The following is a 16,251-nucleotide window of genomic DNA, read 5'->3' as shown; positions in this document are numbered from 1 at the left end:
TTAAAATTAGGAAAATAAAAAGTAGAGTAAGTACAACTCATCACTTACGGTTCTCATCCAAGAGTAACCAGTCATAACAATAAAAAAAACCACACTCTCGAAGTATGGCATGTTGTGTATCTGTAATTGGTATCAAATATAATTTTAGAGTTTCGTAAGTAAGACTTGAACAGGTTGAATAAGTAGCAGGTTAAGAAGGTTAAATAAGAGGCCTCAATAGAACACTGGTTTTTCCTAGTCCCAAAGCCTGAGCTCTCCTATGTAGCCACTGTTAACATTGTAAGATGTGTCTTCCCAGTCTCTTTGAGAGCATATATTTTCATGGCTGAGATCCTGCTGTAAACACAGTTTCCAACCCTGTCATTTCATCTAACATAATGGCAAAGCATATTACTGCCTGACCTGGCTCTACCTCCTTCTCTGTCTCTGTCTCACACCTTCTAACTTTCATGTCACACTGCAGCCGTACTAGCCTGTTGCTGGAGCAAGCCACGAACATTCTTGTACTGGACCTTTGCGCTAGCTATTTCCTCTGCTTTGACCACTCTTACTTCTCAAATGGTAGTTTTACCCCCTCATCCTTTAGTTTTCACCTTAAATATATAGGCTTCCTCTGAACATTTAAAAATTTCATCCCAGCTTCCTGAGGCATATATGGCATCACGTGGGTATAAAGGAGCCAAACTTACTCCATCCTCACCAGCATGATCAGATGTCAAAAGCCTTTGGTATTTCAACAAATGACTCAGACGACGTTTGAACACTCCAGATAGTCTATGATGCACATCCTTGCACCATGTAGAAGCTATGTTTCATTTGAAGGAGGACTGATGACATAAAGATGACGGCTGAATTGAGTTCCTGTAATGCCCACGTCCTTTTCTAGACTTGAAAATCATCTAAGGTCACAGAGAACCTAAGCAGCAAACAACGGCAAACAGAGGTCCAGACTGACCTCATCCATAGCTCTCATAATCTGCATTAGACCTTGTGAAGTCAAAAAATAAGAATATTCCCTGACCCCTTCCTTCTGTTTTGGCCCCTAAGTATGGCGCTAATAAGACCACTACAGAACAAAATAAGAGGGTTGCCTTAATTGATACACGCATGTCAAAACGCCATTTCAGTATCATCTCCTGAGTCTGGAGAGATGACTCAGCAGTTAAGAACATTTGCTATTCTTGTAGGGGAGCCCAGGTTCAATTGTAAGACCCACGTGGTGGAGCACAACCATCCACTAACTCCACTTTCAATGCCCTCTTTCTACCTTTGCGGGCAGCAGACAGGCAAATGGTGCAGTCATACAGGTGAACAAAGCTCCTATAAACAAAAAGTAAAATAAATCTTTTTTTTAAAAAAAATCACTTAATAGGTAAGATACCATTTTGTTTATCTATCAGATTAAAATATACCTTAAATGTAGGTAACATTGAATGCATAGAGTGGTTGAGCCTTTACCTTTGAGGCCAAGACCCAGTAGGAAGCAGTTGAATCTAACTTTACTTCAGAGTTGCAAGCCTCCTCCTGGGGAGGTGGCTGGAGCCTTCCTTCATCAGCATGATTAAACTGGCTGTGAGGAGAGATGTTTTCCTGTGTGTTGGTAAGCAGCTAGACGTCTTCTCTGTGGTCACTATATATGCATTTTGCCTTAGCCCACACATGGTGATTTTTTTTGTAATATATCTATGACCAAAAAAAAAAAAAAAAAAGATGTGGGAGGGGGAGGAATGGGAGGATACAAGGGATGGGATAAACATTGAGATGTAACAAGAATAAATTAATAAAAAAATTAAAAAAAAAAAAAAACACTTTCCAACTTGTCCCCCCTTAATGTTTTACTGTTTTAGCCTTCAATTTACATGTGGTCTGTATTATTAATTTTCCCCCTTTTCACTTGCATTTAAGCTTCTAAATGTCTAAGACTGTACAAATGGTTACTAATGTTTTTGCAAAATTATTTTATGGTTTGCTAAGTAGGGCTTGTTTGGAAAGGGGCTTGCTAAGGGCATAAAAGAACATCAAAGTCATGAAATGTAAATATATAACTCTCTAGAACCTTCTCCAAAATTGGCATGAAGATTTTTTTCCCAATTTGGCTTTGAAAAACAAGTTTTAAAACAAGGTATATAGGTATCTTTTTGTTTGGCTCCCTGGAATAATTCAGCTCTCTTCCCTTTTTTCTTTCTTCTTCTCCTTTTTTTTTTTTTTTCCCATGCCCACTCCCCCTGCTGTCTCCTGGAAGAATACGCAAAGGACCCCTTTAGCATGCTGATATAATAAGGATGCTTTTGGTGGCTTAAAAGATCTTGGGAATTCTTGGGAAATTGTTTGGTGACTCTGCGGTGGAATTAATGTTTTAAAGTCAAAAGCATGCGTTCTATATAAGATGTATTTTCTCTGACCCCTGCTTCCTGCTATACTGGGAGTGTTGCATCTTCACCCCCAGATAATTGGATTGTAGCCAGTGTTCCTTTGTTGTTTGCTTTTCAGAGAAGGGGACTTGGATGGTATATTCTGAAAAGGAAGGGAGCCGCTATAGTGTAAGTGCATTGTCTCAGGGGCTCTGCAGATCCAAGGCCAGTCCTTCATCCTAGGCTTTCAAGCCACTCTTCGGCCTCTGCTGTTTCTCAGCAAAAAGGAGAGAGCCCCATTGTTCCCATTTATTTTTCCAGCAGAGAATGCCAGCAACAAGGGAGAGGAAGGGCTTTGAGGGTCAATCAGTTATCTTCTGGATGAAAATTAAAGGAAAGAAACCCAGAGTTTATCCTCTGTGTGTGTGTGTGTGTGTGTGTGTGTGTGTGTGTGTGTGTGTGTCTGGTGTTTCTTTTCCTAATCACTGTACTGACTTAGATCTTCCAAAGAGCCAGCCAGAAGTAGATTTCTAATACATGGATAGTGGAGAAACAGAGATACAGGAAGGGCTAGAGCCTCAGCCAGGGTAATGGAGTAGTTAGCGATGAATCAAAGGCACAAATTGCACTCAGGCTTTCTGCTTGATGCTTTCCACCCTCTCTTCCCACCGTCTCAAGCATCATATATTAGTTTGACCCATAAACAACAGATCACACCCCTATTAGAGCTTCTAAATCTTGGCTAGAATAATCAATCCATTGAGGAGAAAGGTACTTTTATTTTTTAGGATTCCACCATATTGGTAAGACTTAAAATATAACCAGATGAAGTAGACACTGAACTTTCTAGATGAAAGGTTGATATGGTTGGAATTGTGCACTCAAAGCTCATGTGTTAGACCTCTAACTCCTATTACAACTGTATTTACAATATAGAGCTTCAGAAGGTAATTAAACTTACATGGGATCATAGGGCTGTGGTCCTTTCTAATTGGATTTGTGGCTTCACATGAGGATACAGGAAGTGGACAGATATCTGCAAGCCAGCATCTGGCCATGCTGAACTCTAGTCTCATACTCCCACCTTTTACAGTTGCAAGAAAATAAGTTTCTCACACAGTCTGTGGCATTTTCTCCTGACAACCCAAGTTAACTAAAATAAAATTTATATTGTCTTATTAAAGTTCTGTTCCTACACAGGCACAGTAGTGCACTCCAATAGCGGGAGGTGGAGGCAGGAGGATTATGAGTTTGAGCAACCTCTAGCCTTGTCTCAAACCAAGAAGAAAAAAATGGTCCCTAGACCCAATAGACATACAAATTGCAATCTGTATATTAGAAAAATTGTTCCGGGCAGGTGTGGTAGAGCATGCCTGCAGTCATAATACTTGAGAGGTCAGGAATTAAGGAACAGCCTGCGTTACATGGCCAGATCCTGGCTTAAAATATCAAATTTAAAACGAAGAAGAAGAAGAAAGAAAATGTGCTCCAGTTATTCCCTTTACTACTCCATGCACTTGTGAATGTTCAAGAACACTTGCTTTGGTTGTAGGAAATAGCTTATTGTTGTTTAGAACCCTGACTCATCAACAGACCTAGTGGACGGAAGCTGATATGTCACTGTTGAATCAGGATTGAAGGATATATTGGCATAATGATGCCACCGTGGCCAGAGACTTTGCTGAACTGGGAACTCATTCCTGAGTTCCAGAAATCACTTAATTATACACACGCGTACATAACATCTGAGTCATCCTTTAGGCAGTCTTCTAATTCTATCTGCGAGCCATCTAGCAAACCCATCAAAAACTCTGAGCCTCTGGTCCCCTGCCCCGCAGTGTTGGCGCCCTTGCGCTAATGGATTCAGCTGATGTCAAAATTGGAAACAAATATTTAACAATGCAACCTTGAACCAAGTAAAAGATCTAAAAAAAAAAAAAAAAAAAAAAAAAAAAAAAAAAAAAAAAAAAAAAAAAAAAAAATGCTCAGCCTCCAGCCTCATAAAGTTCTTTAAGAAAGGAAAAACCAACTGCTGACCTCGGGTCTCAGCAGAGTGATTATGCCACATCCATAACATAAACCACCAAATGCCCGCACCTTCAAGGACAGACTTGCTCCCACAGGCCCTGCTCTCCACATGCTAGACAACCCATTAAACTTTGGCAAGTGGCCACAACGCTTCAGATTATTCTTGTAACTATTAGGTTCTACTTGTGGTTAGAAGTTATTCTGTGAAGCAGGCACAATGCAGCCACTGCTCCATAGAGTCAGCCAACGATGCCGACTCCTATCTCCTTGACAAAGGAAATGAGCATCCTCTTGAGAATGAGGCACCCCGAAGATGAACGCACTCCTCAAGTAATGTCGGGCACATCGCTGAGTAAACAGAACTAGACATGGTCTCCAGCCTTCCAGAGTTCTCAGGGTAGCACAAAGGAAAAGCAATGTGAAAACTGCCGTCAGGGTGGGAAAGGGGTGGAAGAGGGTGAAGAAGGAGAGTGCCCAAGTTAGAGTCTTAAAAGTTTGGTGGAAGAGCTAAAGCATTGTTAACTTACAAAGTTTTCCTTTCTGATTCCAAGACAAGCTTTATGCTTTCAGCCATTTTACCTAACATTTTTATTAATTCTTTGATGATTTTGTGCATATGTACAGTGTATTTTGATCCTAGCCATGCCCTGTAATTCCTCCTAACTCATTCCATATCCATCACCTCCCAACTCTGTCTCCCCCCTCCCCCACACCCTCCCCCCTTTTTTAAAAATAACCCATCCACCAAGTCTAACTTATGCTGTCCATGGGTATGGTGCCATCCACTGGAGTATGGTAAAAACTACCAGGGATCACACTCTTAAAGAAAACTGGCTCCTCCACCACCATCACTAAGAAGCCACCAATAGTCTGTAGACCCTCAGTGGTGACAGGCTTGATCCTGTGCAGGCAACCATGAGTTCATGAGTGCAGTGGTCCTGTTTTATCTAGAAGACATTGTTTGTCTATGGTCTTCCCAACTTCTCTCCCCTCTTCTTTAATGGTCCCTAATGGTGGGGAGAGAAGAGTGATATAAATGCTCCATCTGTGGTTAAGTCGCCACAGTTACTTACTCTCTACACTTTAACTAGTTGTAAGCTTCTGAATTAAACACCATCCACTGCACACACACAAAAAAACAACTTCTCTGATACGATCTGTAAGATGTACCGTGGGTATAGAGATATAAATTTAGAAGGCAGAACTCCCCGGTTGTGAGTTCTTGCCAGATTTACAGTTCCAAGCACGAACTTTTTCTATGGAATGGGTATTAAACTATATCAGAAAATGGATTGTTATCTGTATAACGTTCATGTCACTATTGCACCATGAGCTTATCTTACCATGCTGGTCCTTATTGTACTTTATATGGTTCATAACTATGTACGACTATTGATGACTGTTTCTTCCAGAAGCCTGGATAGCACCGTCTGGCATTATGAAAGTTAACCAGCAGGGAGAAAGCTTCCTGGTCGCTACCAACTTGATTTCTCTATGATTTATGGTCAAAGTGTGTGGTGTCTTCAGCAATGGGGCCTTACTATCAATTTCTGGTAGACAACCAAAAACAATAGCAATATTGGGTTTTTTGAGGGAAGAGGGTCTCCAGGACACCCCGGGCAATAACTTGAGAAGAGTTACCACATACTTGGCACTGGACTTATTATTTGGCAAGCTATGGCTTCTTAGTGAAACACTATTGTCCCAGTAGAGTAAAATAACAATAATTAGATTCTTTTATACGAAAGAAAAGATTTAGGAAAATAAACATCTTAGGGTTACTATTCCCTACCTCCTCCTCTGCCCTGCCCACCTTTCCCTCTCCACACTTAAATCTCTCTCCCGATCTGGCATTATTCCCCCCTTTCCCTTCATATCACCTGATTTCTACTACCCTCCCCCTTCAAGGTCATCCTCCCCAACTGTCTTTTGGTATACTTTTAAAATGATGGTTTGATGTCAGCATTCTCTCGAGTGTTGGCTTTAAAACAAAACAAAACAAAACTTCTCGTGTTTTCATTTGTTAGAATGCCTGGGAAAGGGTGTTTCCTCAACGTGAGCTACAGGAGTGACAGCAAGGGTGCCAGGTGCAAGGAGAATGCAGCTGATTGCTGAAACCACTGCAGGGGTGTAGCCTGACGACGGAATTCAGTATCCAAGGGATCTATACGGTTAAGGGTCACACGAACACTGGCATTTAGAGTCTGCCATGTGACGTACAGCAACCCTAAATTGACGTTTGGGCATGAGAGAGATTGGGGAGGACTGTGAAAACTGTCCACAGGAGGGAGTTGGAAGAGTGTGCCAAGTGACTCCTGAATGGCAAAGGCTAGACAGGCTCAATCAGGGTTGAGTACATCACTCAAGCTGTCTTGTCTCTCTCTCTCTCTTTTAATAATGACGGCCTCTACATGTCTCTGCTCAGATTGTCAGAAGGCTTAAGTAATTTTCTCATGAATGTGGAGCCTAATCTTTCAAAAGGTGTAGCCTTTTCCACCATTCATTTCTTCCCGTAACCCATTTCCGACTTTTCCACACCAGTCTATTTTACTTTTTTGGAGCCAGAAGTCCATGAAGGGAGACGTTCTGAAATGTTCTACACAAATGTGTGCTCCTATAGCTTCTTCAGGACAGGGTGGCAGAAACTCCTAAAACAGTTAATCTATTGTTGCTGTTATTTAATTGAATTGAAAATAAATATTAGTCAAAGTGGGCTAATAACTATGACAAATCTCAGAAGTGTAACACAGTCAAGGTCATCCCCCAACATAGGTCCATAGGAGACAGTCCTCCACACAGTCTTTCAGGGCCCTGGGCCTTTCCCAGCTAATGAACTCCTTGGCATTCTACCTCATATACTGTGTCTACTAAGGGGACGGAGAGAAATACAAGGTGGCACATTGTACAGAAGCTAAGGGGCCAAGTTTAAGGAAGATGTAGCTCCATTCCACTGGTGAGCATTCAGTCTTTCAGCTCCACTTTAGTCTAGCTGGGTTGCAAGGCAGAAACCCAAACTGAATTTGGTGGCAGTACCTACTCCATAGTAAGAGCTAGCTCCAAATTGGGCAAATTATTGGGGAAAGGGATGTGAGAAGAATCTGTGACTCCCCTCATTTGAAAGTCTTTTTAGAGTAGGGGGTCAGGGGAGGAGGGGTGGAAGAATGCAATAGCTTTTTAGGTCTCTGAGAGTCTCTGATTCAATGAAGTAGGAGAGTCTCAGAGCCCAATTTCCAGTGCCTTAAGCTGAGTTCCTGGAGTAGAAATAGAACATTGAATTTCATTTTTTAAATTGTTCCTCCAGCTTGACGTATTGAAGATTTTTAGCACGCACGCTCACACCTGGCTGCCCGCCACCTTCTGCCATTGCAGATATGCTTACAGGAAACCGTAAGTGGATCTGCTTTTGATGCTGGCAGCATCTTACTAAAATGCTTTTGCTGGCATCATGGAACAGGAGCAGAATTCAGCTGGGACCAATAATGAGGCTATTTAGAAAGTTCTCTCTTCCACCCCCTGACAAGGCAGATGTGATGGGGATTTTTCCACTCCCATTCTGTCGCTGGTGGCCGAAATTAGTTCAAGGCCATCAGAAATGTTTAGACCTTGAGAGCTGAAGCCCAAGTCCCATAAAGAAGACAAATCCCCTTTTCTCCTATCTAGTGAGAGAAAAGAATCTCATCCCAGAGACTCCCAGCACAGTAGTGTATCACCTATTGTTCTATAACAGACCTAGAAAAAAAAAATCACAGCCTTGAGTCGGTTTGGGATGGGGGGAGAAAAAAAGTATTGGCTTCCATTTAAAAAAGAAATGTTTCTAGATAACATTTACAATGCTCCCTGCTTCCTTTTCTCCCTTGAGATCATGTTCTGGTGAGACATCTTTTTTTAAAGACTTTCTCACTTCTACAGTCACGTTTTAAAGTTCACAGCTACGGTCTTATGAGGTGGGGTATTTATATAGATAAGGCTACTTGAGGCCCACAGAGATTAACTGACACAAATGCAAGATTAGCACCCAAACCTCTGTATTATTGTTATGCTCCACGAGAGTCCCTCTGCGCTTCACAAGGTTGTGTCAGCTGATGCTGGGGGGGGGGGGGGGGCGGAAAGTCTCTAGTTTGTTTTAATGGACTCTGTCCATCTGTTGATCAACTCACTCCTGTATATACACAAACTTTGTACGAAATACAGATACAGAGAGGAGTCAGGGTTTGCCTTTCACAAGTACATAGCCTTGTAGAGATGACACATGAAATCAATCAAACAATAATACAAATAACAGTATGAACAGCATATGATGGCTATATAAGAGGGGAAGAGGCAGAATTTGGTACACAATAGAGTCATGGTCATTTCTTCCTTAGATGGTTAAAAAAAAAAAGTCCTGTAAGATTTGTTCCCTTGTACTTAGGCCTATAGTGACCTAGTACAATTCTCTGAATTTAGAGAATTGACCCACCATCATCTAGGTCTTAATTATGTATCCTTTTATCTCATTCTGCGCTTGCTTTATGACTAATCCTGGGCCCCCAGGTCTAGTTCTAAATACTCAAGGATCCTGAGCCATGCCATATCCTTGCAGTATTTCCCAACCCCAGGTGAGAACAGGACATTGTGAGTACCATGGGGCTGCTTGGAAATTGAAAAATATTCGGAAATCGAGCTCTAAACCCAAGAGAATATTAAGACTTGGTGAGAAGGAAAGAATACGGACGTGGGTTTAGTTAGGTAACACCACGCGAAGCACGGAAGACAAAGATGTTAAAAAGAAACCTTGGGCTTTCAGATGTTTCTAGGGTACACTAAGGGATCCCTTTTCTCAAGCATCAGTGAAGGAAAGTGGTTGATACAGAAGACTGTGCTACTAGAGATTAGGAGCACTAACTCCGCACCCATTTAATAGGCAGTTACTAAATGCGAATTCTATTCTAGATGCTCCAAGGATCATACAGATGAGGATGGCCTCTCCTTGACCTGCATTTCAAAGCAATTGCCTTACCAATCCTATCTTCTTATAGCTGGTTGCAAGAATAATTCAACAAACACTAAATGTTTAATATAATTAGTCAAAAATCGATGTTCCTTACCTATGGTCTTTCTTGAGTTTTCTGTGAGTAAACTGACAACAATAACAGCACCTGTGTTATAGAATTGTTTGATATTGAATGGACAAATATAAAGATCTAAGAATAGCCCCCATTAAAGCAAATGCTCAACAGGTAAGAGTAGAATGTGAAAGCTCTTCACAAATGGAGTAGGGTTACCTATAGCTTTCTGCATAATAAGTACATAAGTAAAGCAGCTGTTCAGAAGCTTTGTCCAGGGAAATTTGTAGTTGTTGATTTATTTAATCATTGCTTATTATCAATTAGATATAAGCCTCGTCCTCCAGGAACAGAAGTTTAATAGGAGAGACAGATACACAAAAATAAGACCGTGAGTGTACACATGTTTTTGTCGCATTAATTTGCATAGTTGGCTAGAGAGCTGCTGGATACATTTTTGCAGACCACTCTTTGAAAATATCAACAAGACTTGGCTTCTGTAACCAAGACTTGGATTCTTGTCCCCACTGACTATGTCACCTTGGACAAACACACAGGATCACAGTGTTTATTTTCCATATCAATATCTATTTTATCTACTTGCCCTATAGCTATCTATCTGCCTATTTCTCATCTAAACTTTGACAATCTACCTCCCACTCCTTTTTCACTTAAAGAAACACAGGATACAGTGTACAGTGGAGACTGAAAATCCGGGAGATTCATAATCCAGCTTTCATGGGTGACCAAAGAGAACTTGGAAAACAAGCCCACTATCTTGATCCCATCTTGGATTATTGTCACATTGCATGTTCTTACCTCCAGTTTCGAAGACCCCTTATCGACTAGCCTCAGTGACCTTCCTAAAATTCCAGTCTAAACACGCTGCCTCCTTGTTTTCATTTCATTCATTGACCCATGCAGTGTTATCTAGATTGAACAAGATCGGTTCTTCCCTTTAGCACTGAGTTAGGGTACCCAAGGATCTGTGAGGCTGCTGATCAACTTTGAGTGAATCTTACTCTTCCTAAGAGAACAGCAGTGTCTTTTTTTTTTTTTTTTTTTTTTTTTTTTTTTTTTTTTTTTTTTTTTCTGGTTTTATTGAGACAGAGTTTTTCCTGTGTACTTGCTTTGTAGACCAGGTTGGCCTTAAACAAGAATAGATCCTCCAGCCTCTGCCTCTCAGAGTGCTGGAATTACAAGCATGCTTCACGGTGCCCAGCTATAATTTTCTTTCTTTTCTTTCTTTTTTTTTTTTTCTTTTTTTTTTTTAGATTTTAGAATAGCCTTGCTTCACTTTTACTTGGGGCATGGCAGATATTACCTCCTAAGCTTTCTTTGGCTCCCAAGCCCCCTTATCATGGCATCTGTTCTAGTACTTTCTATCTGGGCTACTTCTCATCCATAATTCCAAAATACTTGCTAATATTCTTCATCTGGGCCACTTTCCTCCATCCACGCCAGTCTGGCCATGTGCTTCTCTCCACACTAACCCATCACAGCAGCTCTGCTTCTTTCTTCTTCCAATACCTGCCTCCTTCCTCCTCCTATGATCCTTCTGTCCCCAAAGCCCAAGAACCTTCACGGGAAGAGGAAGGAGATAAATTTTTCTTTGGGAGGAAAAAAAAAAGCACTGTTGTGAAACTAAATTGAACTATGCACTCTCCTTTTTGCCTAAATCATATATTCACATACATGTAAAACGCATGGTAGATATGTGTTCAAGTATATATGCATATGTACAACTATGTACTTGTTGCATGTTAAATATTTAAAGACACCATCAACTGTCTTAAGTACTTGAATCACCTGATGTTTTTCCAAAGTCCTGGATGGGTTGCATAGGCCGTGGAAATATGGGTCTTTGACTGGTTCTCACACTACAAATCAGCAGCATTTTTGTTTTTCTGCACCATTCAAGACTACCTAGTTAAACATTGTCTTAGTTTTTAAAATGTCTGTAGTTAAACACATTTCCAGCTATGGAAACACCAATATGTGTTCAGATCCTCCATGTTATCTATACTTGATAAGGTTGCACATAGACCTTTCCTATCTTTATCAGTGACACATTGTCTCTGGTAAAATCCTATGGCTTCAGCTCAATTCATTTGTTTCAGTCACTTGAGTATTTGTAGGAAAGAAAAGACACTTCCCTAATTTTATCTAAGTTAAATTTTATAGCACAAGAACTAGATTCCTTTGGAAGGGTGAGTTTAAGTCATCTTTAGAATGTATCTATTTTCAAGTATTTCTAAGAGAGGTCATAGCTTAGCCTGTTGTGAGAGTGTAGGGTACTTTAGCAAACACTTACCAAGTACCACGGTGCTTAACTAGAGGGAGACGAAGATAAACAAGAATAGCCCTTGCCCTGGAGCACCTTGAAAGCAGGTGGGAAAAACAGATCTGCAAATAACTGCAGTAATGCCCTGGCATCAAGTCTATGGAGGGGAGAGACCAAGCCCTATGGAGGCTCAGACAATGGGAACGTTTGTTTTGCTTAGTGAGGTCGAGGCTTTGAAGGAGAACTATGACTTCTCAGGAAGAGAAGTCATTCCAAATGGAAGAACCAACAGCAACAGAGGCATGGGGTAGAGGAGCCAAGTGTTGCGGAGGAAATAGATTGTCCATGTCTAGAGCTGTGTGTGGAAAGCAATGTCCCAGTACAGCCGTAAGACTTAAAATGAGAGAGCCACACTGCAAAGGGTCTTGAATGTCAGACTTTACCTGAGAAGTGACGCTCGGATAATCTTTTTACATTCTCACAATTATTATTGTTCCAGTTTAAATAAATTTTGTCCCTAAAGTTGATAGACTATCTATGGACTTGGTATCTGAAGTCTTGGTCCTGACTTCTAAGAATGGAAGGTTTCGATGATTTTAACCAAAGAACTCCAGTTCTACATTTTATTTAAAAAATAAAAAATAAACTTTCCAGTAACCAGAATGAATATCAGAATAGCACAATAGGATCCTGGCTTTTCATTCGACGAAGAGTTTAAATCTTCATCAAAAGCTTTTTGCCCCCATTATGCAACTTTCTTACAATGCAAAGTAAACTGAAAATCTGAGTGTAAAGCCTTAGAAGATGGCTCGGTAGGTAAAAGTGCTGGCAGTGCAAGTGAAAGGACCTAGGTTCAAACCCACAAGACCCACATAAACCTGGGTGTCCTAGCATGTGCCTGAAATCCCAGAGAATCTAAGGTAAAATGGGAGGTGGAGACAAAAGAATCCTGAGGAGTTCCTGGCACACAGCAGAAAACAACAACAAATAAAGAATCCACATTTTAAGCAAGGTGGAAGGTGAAGCACAACACCTACGCTTGTTCTCTGTCCCTATTGTGTATGCTACATGTCTAAGCAGAGAGAGAGAGGGAGAGAGAGGGAGGAAGGGAGAGAGGGGTAGAGAGAGGGGAAGGGAGGGAGAGAGAGAGGGGGAGAGAAGGGGAGGGAGAGAGGGGGAGGGAGGGAGAGAGGGAGAGGGAGAGAGGGGGAGGGAGGGAGAGAGAGAGGGAGAGAGGGGGGAGGGAGGGGAGAGAGAGAGGGAGAAAGAGGGAGGAGAGGGGGAGAAAGGCAGGGGGAGGGAGGAGAAGGGAGGGAGGGAGAGGGAGGGAGGGAGAGAGAGAGAGGGAGGGAGGGAGAGAGAAGGTAGAGAGAGGGGGAGGGAGGGAGAGAGAGAGGAAGAGAGGGGGAGAGAGAGAGAGGGAGAGAGGAGGAGAGAGAGGGGGAGGGAGGGAGGGAAAGAGAGGGTAGAGAGAGGGGAGGGAGGGAGAGAGGGGGTGGAGAGAGGGGGATGGGGAGGGAGAGAGAGAGAGGGAGAGAGAGAGAGGGAGGGAGGGAGAGAGGGAGGGAGAGAGAGGGGGAGGGAGGGAGAGAGGGGGGGGGTAGAGAGAGGGGGAACGGAGGGAGGAGCGGGAGAGAGAGAGAGGGAGAGGGGAGGGAGGGAGGGAGAGAGAGGGGAGGAGAGAGAGAGGGGGAGAGAGAGGGGGGACGGAGAAAGAGAGTAGAGAGAAGGGGAGGGAGGGAGAGAGGGGGTGGAGAGAGGGGGACAGAGGGAGGGAGGGAGAGAGAGAGAGGGGGAGAGGGGGGAGGGAGAGAGAGGGTAGAGAGAGGGGGAGGGACAGAGGGAGGGGGTGGAGAGAGGGGGACAGAGGGAGGGAGGGAGGGAGAGAGAGGGAGGGAGGGAGAGAGAGGGTAGAGAGAGGGGGAGGGAGAGAGAGGCGGGAGAGAGAGAGGGAGAGAGGGGGAGAGAGAGAGGGAGAGAGGGGGAGAGAGAGAGAGGGAGGGAGGGAGAGAGGGAGGTAGAGAGAGGGGGAGGGAGGGAGAGAGGGGGTAGAGAGAGGGGGACGGAGGGAGGGAGAGAGAGAGAGGGAGAGAGGGAGGGAGGGAGGGAGAGAGAGGGGGAGGGAGAGAGAGAGAGGGGGAGAGAGAGGGGGGACGGGAGAAAGAGAGTAGAGAGAAGGGGAGGGAGGGAGAGAGGGGGTGGAGAGAGGGGGACAGAGGGAGGGAGGGAGAGAGAGAGAGGGGGAGAGGGAGGGAGGGAGAGAGAGAGAGAGGGGGGGAGGAGAGAGAGAGAAACACTCAGCAACAAGCAGGCACACACAAAACATCGAGTTCACTCTAGCAAAATTTTTGTTTAGTTAAAAGCTACCTATTTGCAGCCTCTACATCTTAGCTGTGACTAAGACCCCCACTAGTCATCTAATTTCATTGTTCTATCTGCTCTAGAAGATTGTGATCTAGCGAGAAGTGGTTTCCTAAGCTCATAGAATCACTAAGAGCGAAGACAGACCACTCTCACGGTTTCCTGGTCCCTTCCTGTGTACTCCTTAGTGCATAGAGGCCATTACTCTAGACACGTTCTTCTACACGTGTAAGCGCATGAAGTTTGTGTTGGGTAGGTGGCTCAGCTGGGATGTCTACCGACACCGGGTGAAATGTGGGAGAAGAATCCATCTTTTGGAGGCCCACTGAGGCTGCTGTGCTCTGTGCGTTTGCTTTCTTTCTGCCTCAGGCTACCCATGTATGTACTAGCAGACAACACCAAACAAATTTCAAACCTAAGTTTGTACTGTATTTACGTAATGAAGCCTTAAGAGTTTCAAAAAGTCTTGAACAAATCGGAAGCTTTAATGCTACGTATAACATATGCAACACGCATTTGGATTCACAGGATTTTTGAAGGCTAGGAATACTTTTTGGAAGCATTCTCACTTCCCTGGTAATCTACGGTCAAATGTGATGGGAATTTGACAACCCTATGCTCCATTTTATGTATAATGAAGTTGCCAAGGTAAGTATCAAATAATGAAATCCGTAAGTCCTAATTTGGAGCTAAGTCGGCATGTTTTTTATGTTTTATCTTTGTTGTCAGCAGAACCGTAGCTTCCATGTAGCATTGTAAAATTCCTAATGTGGCTTTAAACACTGAGTTTAGCTATTTGCTCTTCTTGGGAAAGGTGCTATGGTGGATTGCTCAGTAGTGATGTCTGATATAGACATTTTAAAGGAGTATTGTCTTACGAAATACAATAAAAATAATCATGTTAAAAGAATTATATGTAACCATAATTTTCTGTGGGAACCCAAGGCTAGTGGTGGTTTTATTTGTTTATTTATTTATTGAATCATGTATTTAAGAATAATTTCAAAGTAAGACCAGGGCTTTTCCAGGGACCAAACATTTGTTGGAGGCTAGCATCATGTTGGTTACCACAATACCGCATAAAGGAAGGTTTGCATGTGGTAAATTCTGTAGCAAACAGTGCTTGTAAGGGTTGAATTGTTAAAACTTCTGTCCAAAAGCCTTACATAAAAAATACTCATCTTCATTAAAGATGTGATCCTTTTCAAGGAGGTATTTTGAACTTGAAGCTGCTGTTGCTAAGGGGTTGCTAAGGCAAATGAGCTACTCAGCAGTAATGTGCAACTTTACTCTCATGCTTAGAAATAGTAAAACCATTCCCCCAGCTTCAGAGTCAGAGAGGGAGGGAAAGCATGAAGGGTCAAGTGGAGAGTGGCCTCTCTCTGACAGTTGTCTACCGTGTCTCTCTTGTTTCTCACCTTCCTTACCCCTCATAGGGAAGGGGAATGACTTCTTTGTGTGTATGGAAGTTGTGCAGGTAAACTAGGCCACTTAGCAGGGCAGGGTTCTGAGAAACTCAAGGAAGTGCCTGCCTAGTAAAAGGCCAGCAGCTGTGGATTGCTGATCTAATACATCTGCTGGTGACCAACCTCAGCAAAGTTGAGTGTGTTTTGTTTTGTTTTGTTTTAATAACCCAGCAGTAAGAGAGGGTCAATACAGATAACGATGCGTTAGTGCATAAAGTACCAAATAATTGTGCCCTAAGCAGTTTGTTCATAAGTTTGTCTAAAATATTTGAAATCAATAATTTATGTTCTTTTATTGAGTGCCCACCATATCCCAAGTACTGATTTTCTATGTGCTGGGGTTACAAGGAAATAACATACAATTTCTACCATACAGTCTCACAGTACAGCATAAAAATAACAATGGGCTGTAATTCATTGAATACAGTCTGTAATAAAATTGTGGAAATATTATCAAGGCTTGAGATTATGTTCACAGTTGAATTTTTATAAATACATTTATAAAATATCTTGAATGGTAAATGCCTTTGTGTTTCAGTAAACATCCGCACATTAGGCACTTGTGGATCTACTGCTAGTGATCAGAAAGCACACACACACACACACACACACACACACACACACACACACACACACACAGCGCGACAGGGGACAACTGGGACTCTCTCAACTTTTTTATAGGTCAGGGTCTATCATCACCTGGTGGCAGGATATTG

The 16,251-nt window shown here is 42.5% G+C and overlaps 1 protein-coding gene across 1 annotated transcript in view; it reads left to right on the top strand.

Moving 5' to 3' along the window:
- Window positions 1-16,251, top strand: part of Elavl4 (ELAV like RNA binding protein 4) — a 142,999-nt gene that overhangs the window by 35,281 nt on the left and 91,467 nt on the right. The window lies entirely within an intron of this gene.

The sequence above is a fragment of the Acomys russatus genome, chromosome 29 (genome assembly GCF_903995435.1).
Source record: "Acomys russatus chromosome 29, mAcoRus1.1, whole genome shotgun sequence".
Taxonomy (NCBI): domain Eukaryota; kingdom Metazoa; phylum Chordata; class Mammalia; order Rodentia; family Muridae; genus Acomys; species Acomys russatus.
This window is presented reverse-complemented; position numbering and strand designations above follow the sequence as displayed.